This window comes from Papaver somniferum, unplaced genomic scaffold (assembly GCF_003573695.1).
Source record: "Papaver somniferum cultivar HN1 unplaced genomic scaffold, ASM357369v1 unplaced-scaffold_19, whole genome shotgun sequence".
Taxonomy (NCBI): Eukaryota; Viridiplantae; Streptophyta; class Magnoliopsida; order Ranunculales; family Papaveraceae; genus Papaver; species Papaver somniferum.
Window position 1 is genome coordinate 18,473,445 of NW_020628818.1, and position 10,005 is coordinate 18,483,449.

Sequence of the window (10,005 nt, forward strand, 5' to 3'; positions counted from 1 at the left end):
TCAGACCGGAAGAAGCTTATATGGCTGATGCAGTTTTCTATACGCAACTTGTCTTAGACCAAGGAGATAACTCGGATCATTTAACACCATTCCAAAAATGGGAAGACTTCCAGCCGGAAGATCAAGTAAAGGAGAAATCTAAGTCAGTAGTCAGTCCATCGCGGATTGGACCTTCCAAAGGAAGTAAGAGAGCAACGACAGAAACAAAGAATATCCAGTTCACACGTTACTCACGTCTGTAAGGCGGACATGTCTACCGCTTTTAGAAATTAGCCGGGGAAGTCTCCCGTCGTCAACACGACTGTGCTATGTCATCATCAAATGAAGAAATGGCGGAGACGACCCCAGTGATTGAAGATGTAAAGGAAGAGGAAAATGTTCTTATCCCAGAGGAAGAAATAATAGACAGTTTACCTGAGGAAAAGATAAAGGATGACCCAACCCTTGATGGGCTAGAAGAGATAAACCTTGGCTCGGAAGACAAACCTCGTTGAGTATGCATCAGTAAACATTTGGAAGCAAAAGAAAGATTGCGGATGATCAAGCTTCTCCGTGAATACCAGGACGTGTTTTCATTTACATACGATGAAATTCCCGGTTTGGATAGCAGTCTAATCGCGCATAACCTCAATGTCTCGCCTGATTACAAGCCAGTCAAACAACGAAGTCGCAATTTTCCAGAAAAGATCGATTTGGCTATCAAGGAAGAAATGGAAAAGCTGTTAATATCTAAGTTCATTAATCCGATCCAACACCGCGTATGGTTGGCTAATATCGTGCCAGTGGCAAAGAAGAACGGAAAAGTCCGATCTTGGGTCGATTACCGAGATCCGAATAGAGCATCCTCTAAAGATGATTTCCCAGTACCAAATATAGACGTAATGGTAAATAACACATGCGAATACCGTATATTTTATTTTATGTATGGGTTTAGCGGATACAATCAAGTAAGGATACACTAGTGGAAAATGGATTTTTAACCACTTCCTGGGTCTTAAAAAAACAACTTCCTTGGGCTTGTGGTAATTATACATGCTGTCAAACGCAGTCGTAACATAAAAATTAAACTTGTTTCAGCCACAGTCGTTATATTAAGGGGTATTTTTGTAAATAACTAGTACTCCCTAATGGAGTATAAGAACTACTGTTGGAGCAACTAGTTTCTGTAGACCCGGTTTCAGGCTATAATCTACCGTTCTCTCTTCAGTTCTTATCTTGTTCACAGACCAAGATCCCCTTCTTCTTCCACAGATAATATCTCTTTCATCGTTTTTCATCATCACAATCCCTAAATCATAAAGCCTTTTGTTTTATCAACAGTTCAATATTGACAAAGTCTATTATTATTTTTTTCTCATCCTCAAATTCAACAAAGCCTCGAAGAACCCTAGAATAGAAATCCAGTTTTTCTCAATAATTAAGTTCAAAATCTAAGTCAGAAATTGAAGACTAACCTTCATTAAATCTATTCCAGAAGTTCACTGTCACAAATCATAACTTCATTAAAACCCCTATCTCAAATCAGGACGCATGTATTAACAGAAATCAAACATTGTAACCCTGGATCTAGTCTTTTCTCTCCTGAAATCATCAGAGTAATACGAATCTTGTTCTTGTTTGGTAAATTTGATATACTTTTTGTATTATTAACGATTTAATTTCACTTTATTTTCTCTCGTTTTTGTTTTTTGCAGTAAGGTGTTTCCTTTTCTATTTTCACCTATAGCTTCTCTGAATGAAGATAAGGGTCTTTATGGATTCAAAGTCTTAAAATCTGAATGGTTTTCATTGCTTCGTTGATGAAGCTATCGAAAGGTATGCCTTCTATTGGACATAAAAGATGCAATATATTATTTTTGTCATGTAAATTTATCTGAATTTGAATATTTGGTCAGGAGAATTTTTCTTATGTATCAGATTCTAATGTCGATATTATTCGAGCCATGGATGAGATTGGGGGTACGGTAAGGGATTGCTCATGTAATTGATTGATTTTTGGACTTAAATTGTTCTGGTATTATTGATTGAGTACTCAAATTCAGGTACGTATTAGGTATGCTCTGTAGACTGTAGTGGATTCAGCAGAACTTTGTTGGAATACTCATCCCGATAGGTACACTGATTCTTTGAGAAACTGATGTTTTGGTGTTTATCTGTTGTGGGTTTATTGAAAGTTCTTCTCTTTTTCTTTCTTGGTAGAGAATATGTGGAGGAGGCTAATAAGGCGACTATTAGAATTCATGAATATCTACATGTGAGGTGACCGTTGTCTATTCAGTTATGCTGTTTTGAGTTTTTGTTTGTTCTGCATTCAATTCATTGTTGTTCACGGGTCTATTTAGGTAAGTATACAATTTGCATGTGTATTATCAATTATGGAGGAGGATCCTATAAGTAAACAATGACAGACTCTTTTCTTCTTTTTCTACGTGTTCGTTCAAAGTAAATATATATAGTTAGGCGTTGATGATGTATGATGTGCAAGGACAATAACAATCAAGCTTTTTATGCTGGATTTTCCTTACAGTTTCTGAATAAAAATCACTGCCTTTACAATGCAGTATTAAAGGCCAAGGGTTTAGTGAGATGTGTATTATCAAGCGTTTAGTGAGATGATTTCAAAGTTGAGAAGGAATGGAAGATTCATAGGACTCTTAAAACTAGCCAAGAAAATGGTGTTGTTGTTGTTGATTCATTGGGTTGAATAGTTATGGTTTATAGATGTCCAAAATTGTTGGGTTTGTATCCAAACTCGGATTTGCATGTGGAGAAGCTGTGAGAGGAGCTCAAACCAATCAGGGAAAACTGCATAGCTACTGTTCGTCGAAATTCCTGAAAGAAGAGGACATTTCTTAGTATGAATTTCATGTTCATTTCTTTGAGCATTCTGTTGTAGTTTGAGATTTGGCTAATTATAATTTGTGACCATTCAACCAATTTGGAACCGACACAAGGTGGGATATCATTTCTACTTAAAAATGATATGACTTAGGTGTTGATTGTGCTAATCAAATAGAAAATTACTAATTAGCGCTCATCTTTAGCCGTAACCCAATAGTATATGTCACCTTTAAGAATGGTTGGTTACAAGATTTGTATGACCTGATCTTGGATTGTTCTATGCTAATTAAATGCACTTGTTTTTCATTAATTATGGACCTGATGCTTCCATTTTAGAAAGTGTTATCTTATGTGTAGCTAGCTTGTACAAACAATTGAATATGGTTGCCTTTTGAATTTATGTATGTGTAGTGTACACTGTGTTATTGCTGTTAGTGGAGGAAAATGTTCGCTACCTGTATCCGAGAGACACATGCTAGCTAATTTTTATTTTCATTTTAAATGAGGTCATGCAGGTAGCCCCGGTGCATATATTTGTGTTTCACTTTGTCATTTTAGATTGGGAACTGGAACTCTTATTCTTTCCATCTTCATAAAAGGGTCTAGGCTACAATAAATAGATGGACCTCATATAGACCTATAGTATGGGTCAGATAAAGAGTACGTAGAAAGTTTTGCATACAGCAGTCAAACATGCAGACTTGAACTTGTATGGAAAGGATATTTTTCTTCTTTTGGTCTGTTTGACCCTGTCTAGTGCATTTCGATGTTTTAATTGCCACTGCTCTCTTCACTATGAGCTCTATTAAACTAATATGGTGATGTTTTCTAAAGGAGCCTAATTTTTTGGTATTGTCCCTGGTTCCAAAAGAGGAATAATGGCTTGATGCTTACTTTGTGTTTCAATGGAACACATTGCTTTAATGACTTTATTTAGTATTGTTGTCTCTTGTTACATGAACTTGGTAACACTTGCATTTATTTGTTTAATTAAAATAAAGAATGTCTTTACATTGTCAAAAAAGACCAAGACATGTTGATAGTATGAAGTGAGTCACGACCACCATATTCATTTTTATTTATTTTGTATCTGTATATGTCACTTGCCAAGGGTTATGTATGCTATATTTTTTTCATATCAAGTCGTGGAAATATATACAATGAGTTGCTGTGAAAATGTTATGAGCTGTATCTTATTTTAGCAAAAGGGAAATGTAAATCCATGGTCCTGGTGCTAACTGTTGAAGGTCCGGTAAGTAATACTGCCACATTTCCTTTGAGAGAAAATAAAGATAATTTGATATGTCGCAGGATCAGACTGGCATGCGCTGCCAAAGTTGTTATGAACTTTAGCGTCTTAGTGCTATTTGTTTCATTTTTTTCTCCTCCATTATAGTCATTCACATGCCGTCGTGCTAATTTCCTTATTGTTTGGGAATTTGGCTATCGCATATCTAGTGTGCAGGAATGGCTTATGTATCTGTTTGGTTTCATGGGTTATACAAATGAAGACCATCCCTTTATTAATAATTAGGTAGAATCTGCTTTACGTAAAAAACATTTTGATGAGTTCTGATGATAAATCTACTGTAATATACGAAATGTAATTGAAGTTAGTTTGTAGGTATATCTCTATGTACGTCTTATCTATCCTACTACCGTTATATTACTAGTTAGTATTAGTAGGAAATATCTTGAGTAATCCTCTCCAATTCAATACTCCTCTTCAATTCAGTTTTCTCTGGAAGTCGAACTATGGGATTGCTGGTGTACTCACATGTAACTTTGACTGGTTAATTAGATTATATAGTTAATATTAACGCCTTTATGACTTGCAGGTCACACAAGATAAAGAATGTACAAGGATAGTGTTGCTGGCCAATGTTAGAGATAGTTAACCGAAGATCAAGGAAGATCAAGGAGCAAGTGTCAAAATTACATTCCCTGGTTAAGAGATCAACTTCTAGGCACTCCCATGACAGTTTTTCATAGGCTCGTACTTGGAGAGCTGAGCACATGGTCGCCTCTCCATGTTATCAGGAAATAAGCAACGATTTCAGAAATGTCGTCGAGGTATATATCTTCTTTACAAATTATCGAACACCAATGTTAGCAGATTAAAACTGCATTCTTCTTTGATTGTTGCTTGCAGCACCTACTTGAATTATATAATAACAAGTCAGATTTCCACTTCGTTCCCCCCTCCCCCTATGAACAATTCAGAGTTTCAGTAGAAGTTTGTTTGCTTTGTCATTTATACTCTGTATGCACAATTTATACTTTTATGGAAGTATATAAGGGTTGGTTGCTGTTTTATTCATTCAATATGTTCTGTCTTTATTATCAGTAGGTGTAACTGGTCTTATTCTCCTCCGACAACTATTTACCTTACGAACTTGCAGATATATGTAATGCTTGTGGTCTTAAAGCAAAATATATATGGTCGATAATTACTTGACATTAGTATTTGTGTTGCTAACTGCAGGAGAGATATTCCTGTAGACTTAGCAGAAGGAGCGCTCCATGCAATTTTGCTTGCAAGCATTCGGCAAGGTACTAAATTGCGCATCAAAGTTAATTTGTTTTCATCTGCATATCTGTGTTTCTTTGTATTTTTATGTGAATTTTTGTGCTTGCAGTAAGCTCATCAATCCACCTTGTGTTTTACATAATGCGTTAGTTGTTAATGGGTGTAGTGCTTGTTGCGAATTTTTAGTTCCTTCAATGAAGTGGTCAAGATTTTTTTAGGACATACTATGCTGTTAAGACTTTGTTATTAAATCTCTAACGCCAAACTTGTTTTTTTTCTGCAGTATAATATTCCGATCAGTTGGGGAGCTCAGTTCATCTTTTTGTTGGTTTTAGTTTTGTTTTTTTAATTCTGTAGGTTGGGTTCCAGTGATTGTAAGAAAATTAGTTTTTAAGAATGCTCAAGTATAATTATAACTTAGAATGGTGTTAGTTCAGGACTTGTGTAAATTATTTTGTGGTTTTTGACCTAACTGTTAGCTCGATTAATGTAAATCGAGTTACTAGTGTAATCATATTTCGAATTTGAATTGAATGGTGAACGTTTTGATATCAAATGAGCATTTATTAAAATTTCAGTTTAGTGAATTTCAGATTTTATGAGTCAGAAATAAGTTGGATGAATCAGATTTTCTAAATTTAATGAATTTCAGGCCAGTCAGATGAAAAACTAGTCAGACTGGGATTCAAACGAATCAGATTTTAAAAAAGTTTTCGTCCAGATATACTACTTCTGAAAACTAGCGATTAAAACTTTATAAACTACTGTGAATGTCAGTGTCATCGATTGACTGTCAGTAAAAGTCGTATTTTTAAAGATTTCAACTTCTGTGAGACACAGTCCTTTTGGAAAAAACCACTTCTAGATTCCAACTGTTGAACACAGTTGTTTTTAGAGATATTACCTCTTGTCATGGCAGTGGTTTAACTTTCATTTTCCACTAGTGATAGCCGCGGAGGACGCTCATAAGACAGCTTTCCAGATACCGTACAGAAATTTCTACTATGTTGTGATGCCTTTCGGATTGAAGAATGCAGGTGCGACTTATCGGCGGGCGATGGTAGCTATCTTCCATGATATGATGCATCAGATAATAAAAGTATACATAGATGATGTCGTGGTAAAATCAAGAGCGCGAGAAGATCATCTAGACAACAGATGTAGAAAGTACCACTTGAAGATGAATCCCCTCAAATGCGCTTTCGGAGTGACTTCCAGAAAATTCTTAGGATATGTTGTAACAGACAAAGGGATAAAGATAGATTAATTAAGTCTGACACATGTTTGTAGTTTGCTGCCTCTTCTAATGACACTGCTGAGATAGGTGGTGGTGTGCTCTTGCCCGGTAACCAAATATCCTCCCATATACAAATTTTGCTTCCATCTCCAATACACCAAAAGCTGAATTGTTTAATGAAATCCATGAAATTGTAAATACTCTACCAGGCTCAAGAAAAATTACGTCTTTTCTTTGCATGCATTGAATTAGTGTTTCGAAAATAACACTTTTTCGTTGCAGTTGACCAAAGTTGGTTACGTTCATTGCATAATCTCAAGGTTGTTCTGGCCAGAAGAGCTTTGTTGAAGGTTTACAAGTATTGGAATCCCATACCACCTTGTGATTTGTCTTTACAGCTGGCCAAGATATGAGATACAACCCTTTATCATCCTCTTTTCCCCACCAAAAAGTGCACTTGTTTTAACCGTTTCTTTGATTGTAGCTTCCGGCACTTTAAAAACACCCATATGATGAGATGGCATTGTGCTGAGAATACTCTTAACTATTACAGATTCTTACTTGGTTCATAAATTTACCACTCCATTTAGAGAGTCTCACTCTCACCTTATCTACCAGCCCCGAGAAGGAATTAGTTTTCTTTCTATTTAAGAATAGTGGAATTCCCAAATACTTTTCTTCTAGAGACATTTTCTTCATCTTTAATCTTTTCAACAATTTTCTGCAGTGCCGTGGGTGAATGTGCTTGGAAAATAAAACTGCAGACTTCTGAAAGTTCACTTGTTACCCAGACACTTCACTGAACTTATATATAACATCCAGCAAGGTGTTAACATTTTGGATGTCAGCTTTTGCGAATAGCAAGTAATGGTCAGTAAATGGAAGATGTGTTATCTATGGTGCGTTTCTTGAAATTTTAATATCTGTGTTAAAGTCCGCGGGCATCCAACTCAAAACCAATTGGCAATGAGTGGAGCGGCCCTTCCATATTATATTTTAAGTTCATTATGCGGAAACTAGTGATGTGGGACAATTGTCCTTTCACACCCTCCCTCACGTGTAAGGCCAATCATTCGGCCTAACACGTGGACCTACGCACGTGTGCGTCATGGGTGTGCAGGTGACATTCGGTCACGGTCCACCCCACGTACAGGTCATACGAGTGACCTGTCATTCGGTCACGAGTGCACACATGTGACCACCATTCGGTCACGGTGATCACTAATTCGGCCTACATCCCGCGTACGGGCCTAGCTCTGATACCATGTTAAAGTCCGCGGACATCTAACTCAAAACCAATTGGCTATGAGTGAAGAGGCCCTTCCATATTATATTTTGAGTTTATTCAATGGATATTAACAATGTGGGACTACTATCCTTCACACCTTGTAATTTTTTTGAATTTTCAGCTTGAGCCAACGATCTAGCAAGGCCTTCCATTGGGAGAAGAAATTTAAAATTATCCCGTGATTTGTATCTGCGAGACGTTCGTTTTCTAGGTAAGATAACCGACACTCTACACCATGATGGCTACTCCTAGTTTCAACTCTGGGATTTCGTGGCATACGTTGCATCGATTCCAAATGAAATCATATTCGACATAGTCAGGAAAAGGCCTCATTTAATTTACATAATAATAATAAGACAGACAGATACACGACGGATCTGGGAAGGGAAGTAAAGAGAACCAAATATTTAGGATAACGATAATCAAGTAACATTTCAATCTCTAAGAACATAAGTTGCTCAAATAGTCAAATTGATATTGTAATTTTGTCAAGTCCTTGACTTGAAGCACAAACTTTGATCATATATCAAAGTTTGACCCATTCTTTGTCAAACCCAAATCTCCAACTTAACTGCAAGCATGTGTACTTAGTCAGCACACTATTGTTTCCTAGCAAGTACGAGATTGGAGTAATAAAAGGGTTGAGATGTGACATGGTTACATAAAGTCTGTCCACCTAAATCCGAGAATCGACTAGAAAAAGAAAAACAATGAAACTCAACGTGCTTCAAGAAAGATTTTTTACAATTTAAGTAGTTGACTAACTTGCTTTCACTAGTAGGTGAATACGTACGTACTACTAATAAACGGAGTGATTTTATTGACCATAAAACATAGAGAAGAACATACAAAACATGCAAAGAAAATCAAGCATATAACCACGAAATTTCTCTAAGAGTTGATCCCATTTTCATTTAAGGACCAATTCAAAACATAATCGTTAAGCTTCAAGGCTACAAGTTTGGTAGTCAATAGTCAAAATCTACAAAATCTAAAGCACTTCAGATTGTTCAAAGTTATTCATCTATAAATGCACAGCCATCTCAACATTTTTCTAACATAATCGATCAGTTTCATTCAAACTAGTTCAATGGCATCCTCTCGTTTCATTGTTTTGGCAATTCTTGCTCTGTTTGTTTTTTCATGTAATTACGAGCCATGTATGGGTGGCAGAATATTGGGTAGAGGAGAGAGCTGGATTAAGATGACGAAGAGAAACGGCGGGAACAAACTTTTTTTAGAATCTCTCCCAAGAGGTCCTCCTCCTCCTACCGGACCATCTGGATGTACTAGCTTTCCTGGAAGCGGGGGGCCTCCTTGCCCCGAATGAGCTTTGCCAGTAATGTTTTTGGATCATGCATGTTAAACACTTGCTTAGACGTACGTGTGGTTTGGCGTTGCTGCTTCCAATAATATAATTGAATATGAAATTCTACCACAACTGGGCTGCTGATATTTAAACAATATTGATGTCCAATTAATTTAATTTAATCATTTTTTATTATTCAAAAAAAATAAAATAAATCCTGGTGATGATATTGTTATTATCAATATCATAGTTCCAAAACTGCTTCAAAAAAAAAAAAAACTTCCAAATTCTGTAAGTAACTTGTACATAAGTTAATGTCCTATAAAAAGGCCATTTGAATTCATTTTCGATTTGATACACAATTAAACTAAATTCATTGGAAGCTTTTGAGTTCACCTCGTATTTTGTTTAATTTTATATCTCAAACATTCTATATTTTTATCTCATTATGCAATAAAACTAAATTAATTAGAAGCTCTTGAGTGCACCTTATATTTTGATTAATTTTGCAATATATCTTCTATGCTTTTATCTTATGTCTATACGTGAATTTCGTTTAAGTACAACTTTGTACATAATCACTCTAAATAGACTGCAGAAGCAGAAGAAAATTTCCCTAAACACTAAACCTTTAATAGGAAACTCTCAATCCGTAATCTTAAAGATGACCATTTTGTAAGTACAAAAAATAAGTTTATGTTTGGTTATTACAATTTTATATATATACTAAATTGAAAAAAAAACTCTTATAAATGTGAATTTCATGATTACCTCACTTTCGAGACTCAAAGATGACCCAA

General features: G+C 35.8%; 1 long non-coding RNA gene across 6 annotated transcripts; it reads left to right on the forward strand.

Annotated features, from left to right (window-relative positions):
• The first annotated feature begins 1,185 nt into the window (after positions 1-1,185).
• On the forward strand, positions 1,186-5,927 carry LOC113338930. 6 transcript variants are annotated; one of them, XR_003354887.1, is made up of 8 exons: positions 1,186-1,595; positions 1,695-1,815; positions 1,896-1,964; positions 2,043-2,113; positions 2,200-4,375; positions 4,680-4,914; positions 5,327-5,394; positions 5,655-5,927. It is a non-coding gene; the product is annotated as an uncharacterized LOC113338930 (long non-coding RNA). The 6 variants fall into 6 exon arrangements; XR_003354888.1 differs by having other exon boundaries at positions 1,896-1,959; XR_003354884.1 differs by having other exon boundaries at positions 2,043-4,375.
• Positions 5,928-10,005: the final 4,078 nt, after the last annotated feature.